At 52.7% G+C, this 14,491-nt stretch overlaps 1 pseudogene; it reads right to left on the bottom strand.

Annotated features, from left to right (window-relative positions):
* Window positions 1-12,495: 12,495 nt before the first annotated feature.
* Window positions 12,496-13,846, bottom strand: LOC128779767 (serine/threonine-protein kinase PLK1 pseudogene; annotated as a pseudogene).
* Between the last annotated feature and the right edge of the window lie 645 nt (window positions 13,847-14,491).

Below are 14,491 nucleotides of genomic sequence, written 5' to 3'. Positions count from 1 at the left end.
TCCTTGTCTTCTCCCATTCATCCAGTTCAGTGTTTTACTTTGATCCTGGGTGTGGAAGATGAGCCCTCCTTTGCAATGACAGCGATAATGGCTCCCTACCCTCCCTTTAATGACCCCCCCCCCCAAGCAATAGCTGGGCAGCAGGTGGTCAGAGGAGATGAGGGGACATCCCACAGAGTTATAGGAGGGCCCAAAACCACACTGTTCCCTTCATTTTGTTAGCAAATCAACCATCCCACTTCCTGATTCTCTCCCAGGAGTCCCGTCACTTCCTTCTCTCCCTCGCAGCCCTGCCCTCGCACAGTGAGAAACGTTCACCTACCTGGAAATGCAGCACACTCACTCTGCTGCCGGTGTTTGGAGATGCGCCACCCGGAGCCCTGGGGCAGGCCTGGGGAATGTTAACTGTGGGTTTGGTAGAGTTTATTTTTCCATATTTTATGAAGAGAGTGATCTCTTCCCAAAGACAGAAGTAATATTTTTAACTAATGTTGTCACAAAGTCAACAGCCATCAAAAGGAGAAAATAACTTTTGTATTTTTTTAACAAGCATTTGATAGCCTCGACCGGGGTTGTCTTTGTTACTTTCCGGGGAGGGCGCCCCGTTCCATGCTACGCCAGCAGTCCGGGTTTGGGCTTGTCCCCCCAAAAACACAGAAGGAGCCCTGTCTGTTTGTCTCTTTGGGGGTTGTGAACATGCAGGGCCTTGCCATCGGCCTCACTGCCACTCTCCGAAAGGGGCGGGGGGGGGGGGCGGGTAGTTAGTATATACCAGCTAGCCAAGAGACCACCTGCTGCAGAATAGAATAAGAAGCTAACTTTGTTCTTGCTGGGAAGATGAGCCCTGACTTTAAAATCCATCCCCATAACTGATGGCCCCATGGAAGAGCTAACGATGAGACTCCTCATCTCCTTGTAAAAGACCAGGGCGCAAAAGGAAAAGGAAGGAAACTCATTCAAGAGCTATAGAAAATGGACTCAAATGTTAACAACAAAAGCCCTTCATTCTTTCAGCCAGCAGCAGCTATTTTGGGGAGCAGCTGCGGTTGTTACATAAATAGAGGAGCAGCCAAAATGTAAGGCTTTTCATCCTGCTTCAAGCAGAAAAATGCAGGGAGCATCGAGTCGCCTAGGGCTTTAAGCTCCCGCCCTTTGTATGGTTTTGGCCAAGTAACTAAAATAGTTTTTCCTTAACTATAAATGAACCACAAAGCCCCACCTCAGGCGTGTCCACTGAGGACTAGGTTCACTGCTGTGCGGATGCCCTTGTCCCGGGATTTCTTGTTCTTATGAAGCAAACGCTGTCTTCCATGTGACCCCTCCACTGTCTCACGTAGTGTCTTCCCAGAAAGTCGCCGCCTTCTGCCCGAAGATGAAACGTGCTCATACCATTTTTCTGACAGTCATGTTGAATGTCTTGCCATAACATACGTGTACACAGCACCATGTGCTCCCTGGGAACCTGGCTTTTGAGTGCCTGGTACAACCGGAAACTGCTTTCCCGTGACACAGTGACTTTTCACCCGGAGTTCGGGCTTCCAGGTTCAACACCGGAGCCCTCTTTGAAGTACACAAGTGATTTATCTGCAGACACGTGTGGTACAGCTAGGAACAGATCTGAGGGCCAGGGTGGTTGAGCGGGTTGGCATGAAATGCTTGATGACGTGAGCAGCACTCAGAGCTGTCTGTTTTCTTTTGTTGGTTTTGATCATAAAATTGTCAAGTGGTTTGTGTTTGTATGTTATTTTTTCAATGCCTTCTGAAAGGGTATGAAGCGAAACTGTTTTGCCTTTTTTTTTTGCCCTGCATATCTGAACATTAAGCAGATTGTCTCAGATACAAGGAAAAGAATAATCGAGAAGCTTCTGCTGGCTGTGATCTCTGAGGCTCAGAGAGATGGAAGGAGGGAGGGAGAGAAATGGCCCGGTGGATGGAGGTAGAAAAAGGACGAGAAACGGACTGAGGAGCATTAAGCAGAGAGAGTCGATAGCGTGGCTGTGTGCCGGGATGCAATCCCCCATCCAGCTGCCTGGCGGCCACTGGGTGGAGCAGACTGTCAACGAGATTTACAGCTGGATGACACAAGCCTTGTGTGCTCCAAGCTGCGGAGTCACCAAAGTTCAGCCGTGTGTGCGTGGCTTTCTTTGGGTTGGCGGATATTCAAGATCACAGAGTACCGCTGTCGTAGCCAAAGATGTGTTTGTTGCTGGCAGAGAAGTTTAACACAGGCTCTTACCTCAGTGATGCCTCCTAGTCCCCAGCCAGAGCACAGAGCAGTGTGATGGTGTATTTAGCGACAATGAGTCCAGAGATGTGATAGCCAGGTCCCCTCAGAATCAGCAGCGGCCTCCACGGCCTGCTGGGAGACAGGTCTCTCCCCATCTCTGATATCCCCGTGGACTCTGATGACCTGACTGAGAGATGACCTGGCCAAGGAGTAGCCATGTCCGTTATTCAGACCTGTGCTCTGGGGCCCGCCTCCCCCAACGTCAGGCATGGCCACCCTCTGACCACCCCCAGGAACGGGCCCAGGGGTGATGGCCCCCACTCTCGGTCCCTTGGGATGCCATTCCACTTGGAGTTATAACTTTGTCTTTCCAAACTCGTGGAGACGGTTTTCTTCTCTGAGGGCCAGCCTCCCCTCTGAGCCTGCTGACAGTGGAGACTGTACTTTGTATGAATTTTACCCCAGGAGCCCGTGACTCAGGTCGGCGTGTTGGTTACAGCCCCGTGTCGACGTTGGGCCAGAGTTTAGAGCAGCATTCCGTCTCTACCTGTCTTAGGGGAGAAAAATGAGGTTTCAAGTGTCAGCTTTATAGAAAGAAAAATTATTAAATTCTTAATCCGGGAAAATACTAACTCTGAATCTTGGAATCCAGGATTGTAACATGTTCCTTATGAAAGACAAAACAGTTGGTTTCTAAGGCTCTCTCCTTCCTCCTCCCAACTCCCTCATTAAAAAAAAAAAAAAGTATTAGATTGCACTCTATAATTTTACATAAGATCTGCCTTTCATGCTTTTCCCTGTGGAAGGCATTCTCAGAGCTTTATTTCTTTGTGCCTCTCAAAAATTAAACTTTTTGTTAAGTCACTTAAATCCCGGGACAAAATAAGGCATGCGGAGGGGGGGCTCTGTATTTAAGGGCATAATGGAAAGGTGGCTTGAGGCAGGAACTCTGGCTCCTCAAGGTCACAGGTGGGTCATGGCCGCCCACACACCTGTGTCAAGCTGAGTGAGGCGATCGGAGCTCCCACCATCCCTGAGATAAGCTTTCGGAATTTCATGAATGAGGCCTATGAACTGCCTTGTGCCAATGAATGGACGTGTTTTCCCGAGGGGGGGAAACTGTCCTCAACGTCAATCACCTTTTTGCATGTCCCTGCAAAGGACCAAAAAGCTATGGCAGAAAATGAGGGTTGTGGGTATTCCTTTGGTGACAAACATTCGCACTCACTAGCCACGCTGCGTTTTCCAGGAGACTCTTGTACTATATCTGGGGTCTAGTCCAATCTTGAAAGAAGAAAAGGAGCTGATACTTATTGTTTGTACTCACTCTGTGCCGATCCCGTGCCAGGCCGTCTCATGGCCGTCTTGTGTAACCCACACAATCACCCTGGGCAGGGAGCCCACTCCCCGTTCGTCCTAAGTAGTGAATCTTCCATGCAGACCACATGTAGCCGACAGAAATGCCCGTGTTGACAGAAGGAAAGATGTCATTCTAGTATTTTCCCAATGTCTTTAATATCACTCTGCCCTTCTCAACACTGTGAAAACAACCCTTTGGGGGCATCTACCTTCCAGAATCTCCCTTAGGCTCCTCAGCTGCTTTGTTTCCCCACCGGAGGGTTTTATTGCCTTCCCATATCTGATGAGCTACGTGCAACCCGGGAGAGGCCGCTGGCTAGTAGGACATCAGTACCCTGAAGGAGAAGGCTTTGCGAACTTAGGCACCTGTCTCTCCCCTAGGAACTCCTGTCTCATCTGGAAAAGGAACCTGATAACTTCCTCAGTTAGATGGTTAGATTTCAAAGACAGGCCCCTGAGTCTGTGATTTCTTTTCCTGGCCCCAAGGCTGCACCTTTTTTCAGGTGAAAAGCCTTAACCTTGCCGAGAAGATTGGGAGAGTCTGATCTCCTAAGATGGAGGAAAGGCCTGGAGAATTGACTTGGAATCCTTGAGGGCGAGGGTCTGATATCTCGTTTTGGTCTTTGAACAGGGCAGTCTGTGTTTTCCAGGCTAGTTTAAGCACTGAAACTGGATGCGAATCTCATTCGAGACCTCAAATGGTTGAGATTGTCCCGTAGGGACTTGGATGGCGTTTAAACAACTTGTCCCAAGGAAGAAGGGCCCAAGAATTCCCCCGAGTTTCTCTCCTTGCTCCCAAACCCACATTCTCTAAAGAAGATGACTCACATCTCCATGGCAACTGTGAAAGGTGCTGCCTAGAGAGGACCCGCCCCCGCCATGTCTTACTTAGCTCAAAGGAATCAAAAGAATTTCCTTGTGTAGAGGGGGTTCCTATGACCAGTTTTCCTCCGAAAACTGTGCCCAAGGTTCTACCTCCACCCGGGTAGCTGTCAGGTTCATTCAACATAATGTAGGAAATGGCTCTTCTCTCTTGGAAGCCAGAGAGATTGCTTTAATTCCGCAAGACTCACCCCTAAACCAAAGGCCTCATTCTAATACTGTCTTTCCTCCCTTCTTCCCTTTCCAGGGGTTATTTTTAGCCCGAGGCTATGAACTTGATTGAGTAACACTCAGAGGCAGTAAAAAGAACACCATAAACGCAGCCAGAACTGCCTGAGGGTCCCTAGGGTTAAAAATAGCTCTGGAGCCTTGGGGGGCCACTTGGACTAAACCCAGAAGTGAGAGAACAGCCCCCAGCTTCTTGACATTTCAGTCCAAACCTTCGGGGGCTGCTCTCTGGGGACACGCAGTCCAGGGAGCATGGGAAGTTTCCCAATAGATTACAAGCCAGCTTTTCTTGTTCAAAGCAAGTTGCAAATTCATTTTAAAAAATTGTATCTCATTTTCTGGAGCAGAACCAGGCAGCTGTCTTATTAGGACTCTAAATTTGGATCTCTATCCTGAACACACTCGCACGCACAGTACATGGAAGTAGAAAATATAACCACTTTATCACTGAAATAGTTCATGGAAGAGCTGTATTTCTGCCTTTTTCTAATCCCTAAGGTAATGTCTAGGAACGTGTTAGTCGGCCATAGTGATACCAAAATGGGCAAAGCTAGCGGTCACTCTCGCAGAGGTCTGAGTCAGACTCGCACAGGAGAGCAGAGGTGTGCCCCCCTGTCCCAGCATGCCCTGCCTCACCTGGGCCTCCAGCCTGGATGCTGCGGCTGGCGGCCTTGCCCCACCCCAGGCACATAGGGGCCAGGTCCCCCAGGCCACCTGCCAGCTCCAGCTGTATACATACAACCACGGCATTTCCCCCGTACTGTCCCGCTCCTCCAGGGTGGCCTTGACTGTGGCATTTCAGCAGCTCCACTGGGATGCTCCGGCACCTGTGTGTGGAGTTAGGGCCCCTTCATGGGGGTTGTCCCAGATGTAGCATGGTTAGTGTTGCCTCCACCGGTGGCGAGGACGCATTCATTCAATTTCCAGGGCACCCGGTGTACTGCTGGAACTGAGCTCACCGCCAGCAATGCACAGGTGACCCAAACACAGCTCCCACCCCCCAGGAGCCTGCCGCTCGTCCCCAAGACAGTGTGGGACGTACCACGGGAGGGACAAGTACTGGGTGCCATGAGAGCATCTCACCAGGCAGCCACCCAGCTTTGGGGATCGGGCACTGGCCTCACAGAGGGGATGTCAACCCCCAAGTTTGTCAGAAGACTTACAGAGAGTGCTGCAAATGGCCTCCCAGGCTGAGGGGACAGGATGGGACTCACCCAAAGGAGAGACAGTGTGGCCTGGGGAACTGTGTGCAGTCAAGCAGCTGGAGGAAGTAGAGAGGATGAGGCCAGGGCCACCAGTCACCCATCCCAGAGAGCCCCGTGGACTCTGCTGGCCACTTGGGGGCAACCAGAAGACCTGTAGGTAATACTCTGAAGCAGGGGTCACTGCCAAGGTCACCCAGAGAGGTCAGTGTGGGCAGCAGCAGGGCCAGTTTCCCTTCCTCGCTGTGGAAGTGCCCGCTTCTTGCTGGGCTGTTATTCCCTTAGAACCCCCACTCCAGACACTTGTCCTCTCTCCAAAAGCTGTTTGAATTCAAGGGCTATAATCTGGGCTGGGGCTGGCTTAGGGACCCAAGGGACAGCTCTGGGTCATCCTGACCCATCTGTAGAGCCACCAAGGCTAAAAATACTTCTTGGCAGCAGGCTAGCTTAGATGTGGGGGTGAGGGTGCATCCTAAGATGAATACACAGGAGGCAGCAGAGGGCTCCTCGGCTTCTTGTGTGATGCCTTCATTCATTCTACCCAAAGGCAGCTGCTTGGACACTTGGACAGCCTTCCCCTGGGTTCGGTCACACCTGGCGGCCAGATGTGCTGTATCTAGAGCGTGCACCTGAGTCCCACCAAAGAAGGAGGTACGAAAAAAATTCAAGCACAAATGGACTGTGTGCACATGGAAAGTACCCCCAAGCCTGGACAGCTGCCATGGACCTCGTGGGAACAGGGAGGCCACCGGAGCTCGGAGCTCTGCGTTCTTAGGGTATGAGGCAGGGAAGGCCCAGAGACCAGTGGGGTCTCTGTGGAGACAACTCGCAGTGCCTTTTAGGTTTTCCAAAGAACCTGTTCACTCACACCCCTCACCAGACAAATAACTAGAAACTTCATAAAGAGCAGGAAAGAATCAGATAAAGCAAAAGACTAGCTGTGATGCATCACAGTTTCTAGAAGCTCGAGAAAAGGCTCAAACAAGTGACATAATTTCCCGGAGAGGTTGGAGGAATCTGCGGCTGAAGGCGTTTTTCCCAGCTGAGTGGCTAGGGGATCCCCAAGGGCCCTGAATGCTCCTGGGGCCTACCGACCCCTTCAGCAAGAGCTCCACGCCCGCCCCCCGGGGTGCAGCCTGGCCTACGGGACAGCAACACCAGCCTTCTGGACCCTCGGGAAGATGTGAGCTCAAACACCCACTCCTTTCCCAGACATTCTTTTGGCTCCTCGCTGAGGAATTTCCAATTCTGTGTCTTGTGGTTCGCCCACAAAGGTCCCAGAAGCCTAGGCATTTTGATTAGAATTTGACCTGTGGATCGAGATGCTGGAAACTGATAGAACACTTGGCTTAGCACAAACACCTACTTTAGAATTAATGCCTCAGTAGGTCCCCTTGGAGGGGTTGGGGGTGGTCGTAGAATATGACCAGCCAGGCTTGCCTTAAGCGCCCCCTCCTCATTTCCGCCCTGTCTGATCCCCACTCCATTGCTAGGAAGAGAGCAAAAGGGCCGCCCCTCATCAACGGCGGCTGCACATTTGCTCTTTTGTTTAAAAGGGCGTTTGTGTTTCATGGAGGAAGAAGGCCCTTCTTCACGCTGGGCCGTTCTAGCGGCAGGACTAGGAGGCCTCAGCTCTGGGTCAGGCCTGAGCGGCTTGGTGCAGAGGGCTCCTCTGAGGGCCTGCGAGGCCTGGCCGGCGGGCGTGACACCCTGCAGGACAGCCTCCCCAGCACTCCTCTCAGCAAAAACTAGGTTTAGTAATTTATTGAAAGCTTATGTTCACGTACTTCTCTAGTAATATATTAGGCACATGATAAAAAGTACACAACATAGAAATTTTAAAAGAATAAGATACAAAATATTATAGTCAGAGGTTCTGGTATTTTCTCTCTGAACCCCTGAGGGGGGACCTTGGGGACCCCCTGGTATGTGCACCCACTATGGACACCACTGTTTTAAGAGCAAATCGGCACACATTGATGGCACCCACCCCAAACCACTGTGCTGGCGCCGGGCCCACCGAATAGGGAGGTCTCAGGGTGAAATCCGCAGGAGCTCCTCATCCGGGAGACGGGGCAAGCCAACTCGCAAACAACATACAGTGACATGAAAAACCCCGCCCAACAGGACAGCTGTCCCTAGGCAGTAGCAGCTACGGGTGCTAAGGAAAGATCAGGGACAATGGACGGGGCCAGAGGGCTGCGCATCTCCCCTCTGTGGGTCTCGGGAGAAAGGCATCGGGCAATATCCCCCGCTCTCCCAGATCGGAATTCTCCGAACCCTCCAAGTGCCTCGGCGGTACTTTCCCAGAGCACCGGGGGGTTCACGTCGCTTGAATATTATTTTTGACTTGACCATCAAGCTGTAATGACGATTCTGTTCCATTCTGAAAAGGGTCTGAGAAAGTGTACAGGTCTAATTATCTATACATATTTATACACGTGTATTTTTGTTTATTGTTACATTTTGACATTGGACTTTCTATTAAATAATTTTTAACAGCTGACGTGGCTTGGTTCTTTTTTTTTATGCCTTTCTTCCTTCCTGGATCTCAGGGAGGGGCCGTGGTAAATGAGAAAGATCTTGTATCTTTGTCCGTCTGGCCTTCTCTCTTCTTTATTCTGTGTACGTGAGGGCGTCTCTGTTCCAATCTCGGTAAGTTCTTCTGTTTATACAGGGTGTGTACTACATCGAGCACCCACTGAGAAAGTTCCCAACCGTTTTATATCACCCCCAACTCTCACAGGCAGCCTGCTCTGTCCTAGCCGTGCGTGCAAAATCACAAATCCACAGATTGCATGAAGTTGTCAGAATGAGCAATGATAAAAAAGATGTGTGAGCCTTTTATATCTCTGTGCATCCCCCCCCACACCCCCACACACAGTCCTAGCTGCGAGTCCTTGGGCCAGTTACGTAACCTTCGCGACCCTAGTGTACCTTATCAGTAAGGTACACAGTGCTCCCTCCAGGGCTGCTCGGCCCACCTGGGAACCTTACACACAGTCCCTTGGACCTGACCATGACCTCTTCCTGCAAGTCTCAGAAACCGTGGTCTGCGATCTAGAAGATGTCAAGGAAGATGTTTGGCATGGGGTGGCCTGAACCTGGACCGCTGAGTGAATAGCTAAGACTCGGTCAATTGTGAACATTGGAGAAGTGCCTGCCGGGAGCTCCCCTGCCTGAACGTGATTCCCCCAAGAGTTTTATGGCGCAAGCCGATGATGTGAACAGTGGGGAAATGGTCGGGCATGGGTAGGGTTTGAGAACGCCCCCCACGCATGAAGTGAAATAGGTCATGTCCCTTGGGCCAAGCTGCCTCCCTTGGGAGCATGGGAGAAGCTTTTGTTGTCGGTCTGTGTCCTTGGGGGTGGGCAGGTGGCCGGCGGTTCTCCACCATGGGTGCACATTAGAATATTAGAATCACCTGGGGAGCTTCTCAGACCATGATGTCCAGGTCAGTTGAGTCAGGACTTCCAGGGTGGGGGCTGGGCATTTTTAAGTCTCTCCCAGGTGACAGGGAGGGTCCCAGAGCCACTTGCTACCCTGCGTGCCACAGGGATGGACACCTGGCAACAGATCTGAACAGAACAACACCTGCCCCTGGGAGCTACGGGAATAGTGGGGTGCAGGGCTGTACACACGACAGGACAGCCCAGAAAAGGAAGCATCTACCCTGCCCTCATGCTCCACGGTGAGAATGAGCAGGAAATGAAATGTGGACAGAGCAGGGAGGGGCAGGAGACTAAGTGGGGACTCCTAGCGACACATGAAGGGGTGTCCCTGTTGATGTGGGACAAGAGAATGAGTCAACCCCTAGAAGACTGAATGCGCGCTTAGGCTTGGGAGGCAAAGGCCTCAAGGGGTCTGTCCATCTGGGATCCAGGCAGAATTTTCCTCCAGACATTCCAAAGAAAGAGAATTTCGTGAAGACACCCTGGCAGGAAGCCTGCCACCTCCATCAGCCACTCTGCCCTTCCTGGGCAAAGGTTACCCCTCATAGTTACCCCTGAGCCTGCTCCTGCCTGGCCCTGGCCCTGAGCCCTGCACCCCCACCCTCGGGACACCCCTAGCTGTGGGGGCCACATTCAAGCTAGAACACACATTCCAAGGAATGAGGCCCTTCCCCCCAAATTGATGAACTTCAGGGAAGGTGAATCCCACCTTCCCTGAAAGCCTTTGTGTGAAGGAGGGGTCCCTGGTTTCAAGGGGCTGAGGGTTTCAGTGGTTGCCTCTCTTTGTAGAGTCCCTCCGCCCGGTAAACAGAAAAGCAGTGATTGCTCCCCAGCACCTTCGCGGGAGGTGGGGTGCTCTAATTCATAACTGGGGCTGCAGAGGTTGAATTCCTGGTAAGTTCGGGAATCGCCAGACACCAGCGTCTCCCCACTAGGAGCAACCGGGCTCCCGGCTGGAATTTCAAGCACTTGCTCCAATTGTCCCCAGAGGCCTGGTCATTGGTATGCTGGGCACTCGGCCATTGACCTGACTGGGGTCTCATGGTTTGCTGGACTACCAGGGACGAGAGCCTCAGTTACAACCAACAGAGACAGTGCCGTAGAGTGCAGCTGTAAAGGCGGACCTGCCACCACCCTGCGCCCCAGGGCCCAGCTGTGGGGTGAAGGTGCTGGGACGGGTGCTGGCTGGCTCCCCCAGAGTCCTGAACATTTCATGTCGGCCACAAACCAAGGCTGGGACCCACAGGGTTATGCATCTCCCATGATCAGACTGGAATACAAATGGGCTTTGAGATTGAAAGATCAAGTTCAATGGTGCATTAGGGGAGGGGCACATGGAGAAGCCCCTCCCCAGAGGCTTCCATCTACAAATGAAAATTCAAGTCACTAACAAGGCTCTGTCTGTTTGCAGTTCCCACCCCCTACTCCCAGGCCTTGGCCCAGAAAAAAGGAAAAAAAAAGGAAGCTTTAAATCAAGTCACCTTAAATCCTCTTTCATCCTTGAGATAATCCAGTGTTTGTGTCTCTGAGAGTCTGGCGCCCCCAGTCCCCTCAGCTCCTGCCACAGGCTGCAGCGGTGACTTCAAACATCTCCCTTCTCCCCCCCTAGCCACCCACCCCCTCCCCCACCCCCTCCCGAAGACACACACATCACTGGAGGGAAGAGGCTTGAGGATCCTCTCAAATGTAAGGAAACTGGGTCATCAGGCTAAGTAGAAGACCCGGGGGCAAACTGAAGCCTCCTCACACATGGAAACCTCGAGTCCCGGCTGCGATGGGCTGCTTAGCAGAAGCTGAGTCTGCCAAACACTGGCAGAGTCCACATGGTTCAGGGGAAGTGTGACATCAAAGCCACCATCTGGTCCCCAACTGATGCACCCTCACAACAGTCACTGCCACTTATTGAGCAGTGACCACATGCTCTCCCAGGACATCCTCCCAAGAACCTCTTTAAAGTAAGTGCCAACTCTGCATTTGAGGGCTGGGGAGCCTCAGAGGAACTGAGGAACTTGCCCAAGGTCACACAGCAGTACATGGTAGAGCCAGGACCAGGTCGTCTGCCCCAGGGGCCTGGCTCGTAACCATTCGGTCACAGTGACCCTCACATGGGCTCCTGGAGTTGGTGAGCCGTGGTCACCTCCGTCCGGTTCCATTCTTTGTCTGGGCCTGCATCAGCCACCTCCTCCAGCTTCCCTCCAAGTGTGCCCTAGCCTTACCTTCCGTCAAGGGAAACGGCCCCTCGGGACTGCACACTGCTTAGAACCCCTCACCTGTGGACGCAGCTTCTGGGGGGCACGTGAGTGCCCACAGGCAATCCTGTCTTCATGGCCCAGCACTTGGGACTCCTCACTCTCCTTCCTTTCTCCCTCACTGCCTCCCCACGCTTCCGTTTCCTTTTTCAGTTTTTCAGCTCACCAGCTCAATGACCTGGAGACAGTGGGGGTCTGCATTGGTCATTCAGAACAGGTCTCCTAAGTTCTTCCCTCTTCCCCCCAGACCGGAGAGATCTGTTCCCACCACGAGGGGCCCTGCAGCACCCTCAGCTCCCCTCCACCCACAGTCTCCCACAGCTCTCCACAGGCTACCACCTTTTGTCAAAGGGACTTTGTTTGTGGAGGACTTGCTAATGTGTTGTCACTGAATTTGCTTGAATTTGCTACATACCTTGTTGGACTAATGGACAGTGAAGGCGGGCATCTGGTGTACCTGGAGAGCCACCTCGGCTACCTGGAGAGCCACCTCAGCCCTCTGCCTCAGGAGTACTTAGTTCTTGCTGCTGTTGGCTGAGAGGGGCATCCACTGAGAGCGCATGACAACCAGTAGCCAACCATTACTCCCGGCACCTTTAATTTGGTAAAGATTCAAGTGTTTTTAATGAGAATAAAGCTAAGGAAAGGACATTCCTGAATGCAATGTCAATATTCTGTGCAATTCACGTGGTAGGGTTGAGAGGGACTAGGAAGAGGCCATAGAGCTCACACCCAAACTTATATAGAGGCCCCAGCCTGCAAGGACAGTACCCTGTCCCCAGCCTCCAGGGTAGGGGACACATTACAAAAAAACACAGCACCATGGGAGCTGACCAGGATGGGCCCAGGGTGCTGGTGAGGGTGAGAAGGGGCACCAGGCACAGAGAGAAGGAGGCCTATGGGGAGGCACAGAGGCACTTCATACCCAAGCGTGAGCTCGGCAGCGTCCACCACAGTGAGCTCATAAGAGCCACCTTCAGCCCCAGGAAGCTCACTCTGTGCCTGAGGAAGTCCCACATCTCCATGTAGGTCGCAGCTGCCACTAGTGGGCACAGGATGAGCTGGGTCCTGGAGACAATGATCTGCACACGGCCATCACTGAGGTACAGGACTATGGCGTGGCAGGTGTGAGACCAGGTACGCAGGGCAGTTCATCAGGCTAGCTCATCGCCTTCCCGGGGCGTGCTACTGGCATCTGCCTTCAGCAAGCGTTCTCTCGTGCCATTTCGGGAATGCTCAAGGTGTGGGGGTGATAGGACTCCCTCTGCCACTATGCTGTGTCCTACAGGCTGTTACTGTCCTCATAGAGGTCAAGACAAGTGGAGTCCTGGACGCACACACCCTCATGCTATTGTCACACAGCTGTCACCTGAAGCTGTACTTGGCTGAATTGTCCCCCTAGTTGCCAACCAGACAATGGGGGTGTTGGCAGGATCCTCAGCCTCCTCTTACTTCAGCAGCCCCTACTCTGAGGGCTTGAGGCTCTGACGCTCTGTAGCTGCTGCAGCATGTCCCCAAGGTGGCATTGAGCACCTCACTCTTCTCTGGGACCACCGTGTTCTCTTTCTTCCAGGGACGCTTGAGCACGGGGGTCTCCATGCCTGCCTTCACTGAGGACAATGAGAAGCTTCCAATTGCTGGGGTCCAGGCTGCTGGGAGTGACTGAATACCTGGGTGCAATGATGAGGCAGGAGATGAGGGGACAGGCGAGAATTGGGAAACTCATCTGGAGCAGCTTGTGAAAGGTCAGAGAGCAATTGGATCTGCCTGCAGCATCTTCTTCCAGATGAGGGAGGAAGCCCCTTCTTCTTGACTCCAACAGAGACAAGAGGTCTCAAATGGCAGTTTGCCCACTAACAAGGTACACATGATGCACCCCCAGATCAATCACACATCCACCTGCAAACTATGACCTTTCTTGCTCAGCACCTAGGGTCTTCTTCTGCTCACATTCGACTTTGGTTGCCAGTCCAAACCCCTTACTTCTGCCTCTAGATCCTCACCCAGGAGGAGTTCGCCCAGCTGGAGGTCCTGGTCCATGCAGGTCCTGGCGGCCAAGACCACCTGGTGCAGGTGGCAGTAGGGACTCAACACAGTTGGTGTTTCCCTCTGCTGGTGCAGCCCCAGGACAGATCTCTGCCAGCAGAGCTCCCGCACCCCCAACATGAAGTCCTTGTCCTCAAAAAAGCCACAGAAGCCCACGAGTGCTGGTGGGTGAGGGCGTGGGGAATGGCTGTCATTGGGCATCTTCCCCTCCTGGTGCTGCGGCCCGAGCAGCAGGCACAGTCTCATTTGCAAACAACCTCCTTGGTGTCTGGTTTTGTCCCAGATCTCGAAGCACTTGATTAAACCACCCTTCCCCAGAAAGAGGCCACTCGGGTCCACTAGGGCCTCCCAGATCTCTTTCATCAGTGAGGTGGCTGCCAGGCCCCTGGAGCCACACTCACGTTCCCAGAATTGCTCAGTGGACCTAGCAGGGTCTGGGTAGTATGTGTTGGGAACGTTACAAAAGGCTCTTTTTTGGTTTTGTACACTGGGGACCAGGGAGTGGGAGTGCAACTGGGACTGGAGTAGATGGGGTCCTCTAGATGCCTGTGCCCCCTGCCTCCATGCCCAGCCCCGGGACTGGGTTTACTTCCTGGGGCAGAGGAGAAGTAGAGGCAGGCAGTGGAAGGGAAGAAGGTGGCTTCATCAGATTAACTCTGCTAAAAATGCTCTTTCCTGGCCTCTGGGAGCAAAGTGGCCCAGCCTCCTGTGTACTCAGTGGTCTCCAGCTGCTGGGTGGTTGTTTTTCCTCCCAGCCCTTGGCCAGCCCTGCATCTCACCCGAGGGCTGCGGTTTGGCAAATGTTTTGACTTGAAACCTTCAGGCCCCTGGTGGTATTTGGAGCTG

The sequence above is a fragment of the Desmodus rotundus genome, chromosome 12 (genome assembly GCF_022682495.2).
Source record: "Desmodus rotundus isolate HL8 chromosome 12, HLdesRot8A.1, whole genome shotgun sequence".
In the NCBI taxonomy this organism is placed as follows: domain Eukaryota; kingdom Metazoa; phylum Chordata; class Mammalia; order Chiroptera; family Phyllostomidae; genus Desmodus; species Desmodus rotundus.
This window is presented reverse-complemented; position numbering and strand designations above follow the sequence as displayed.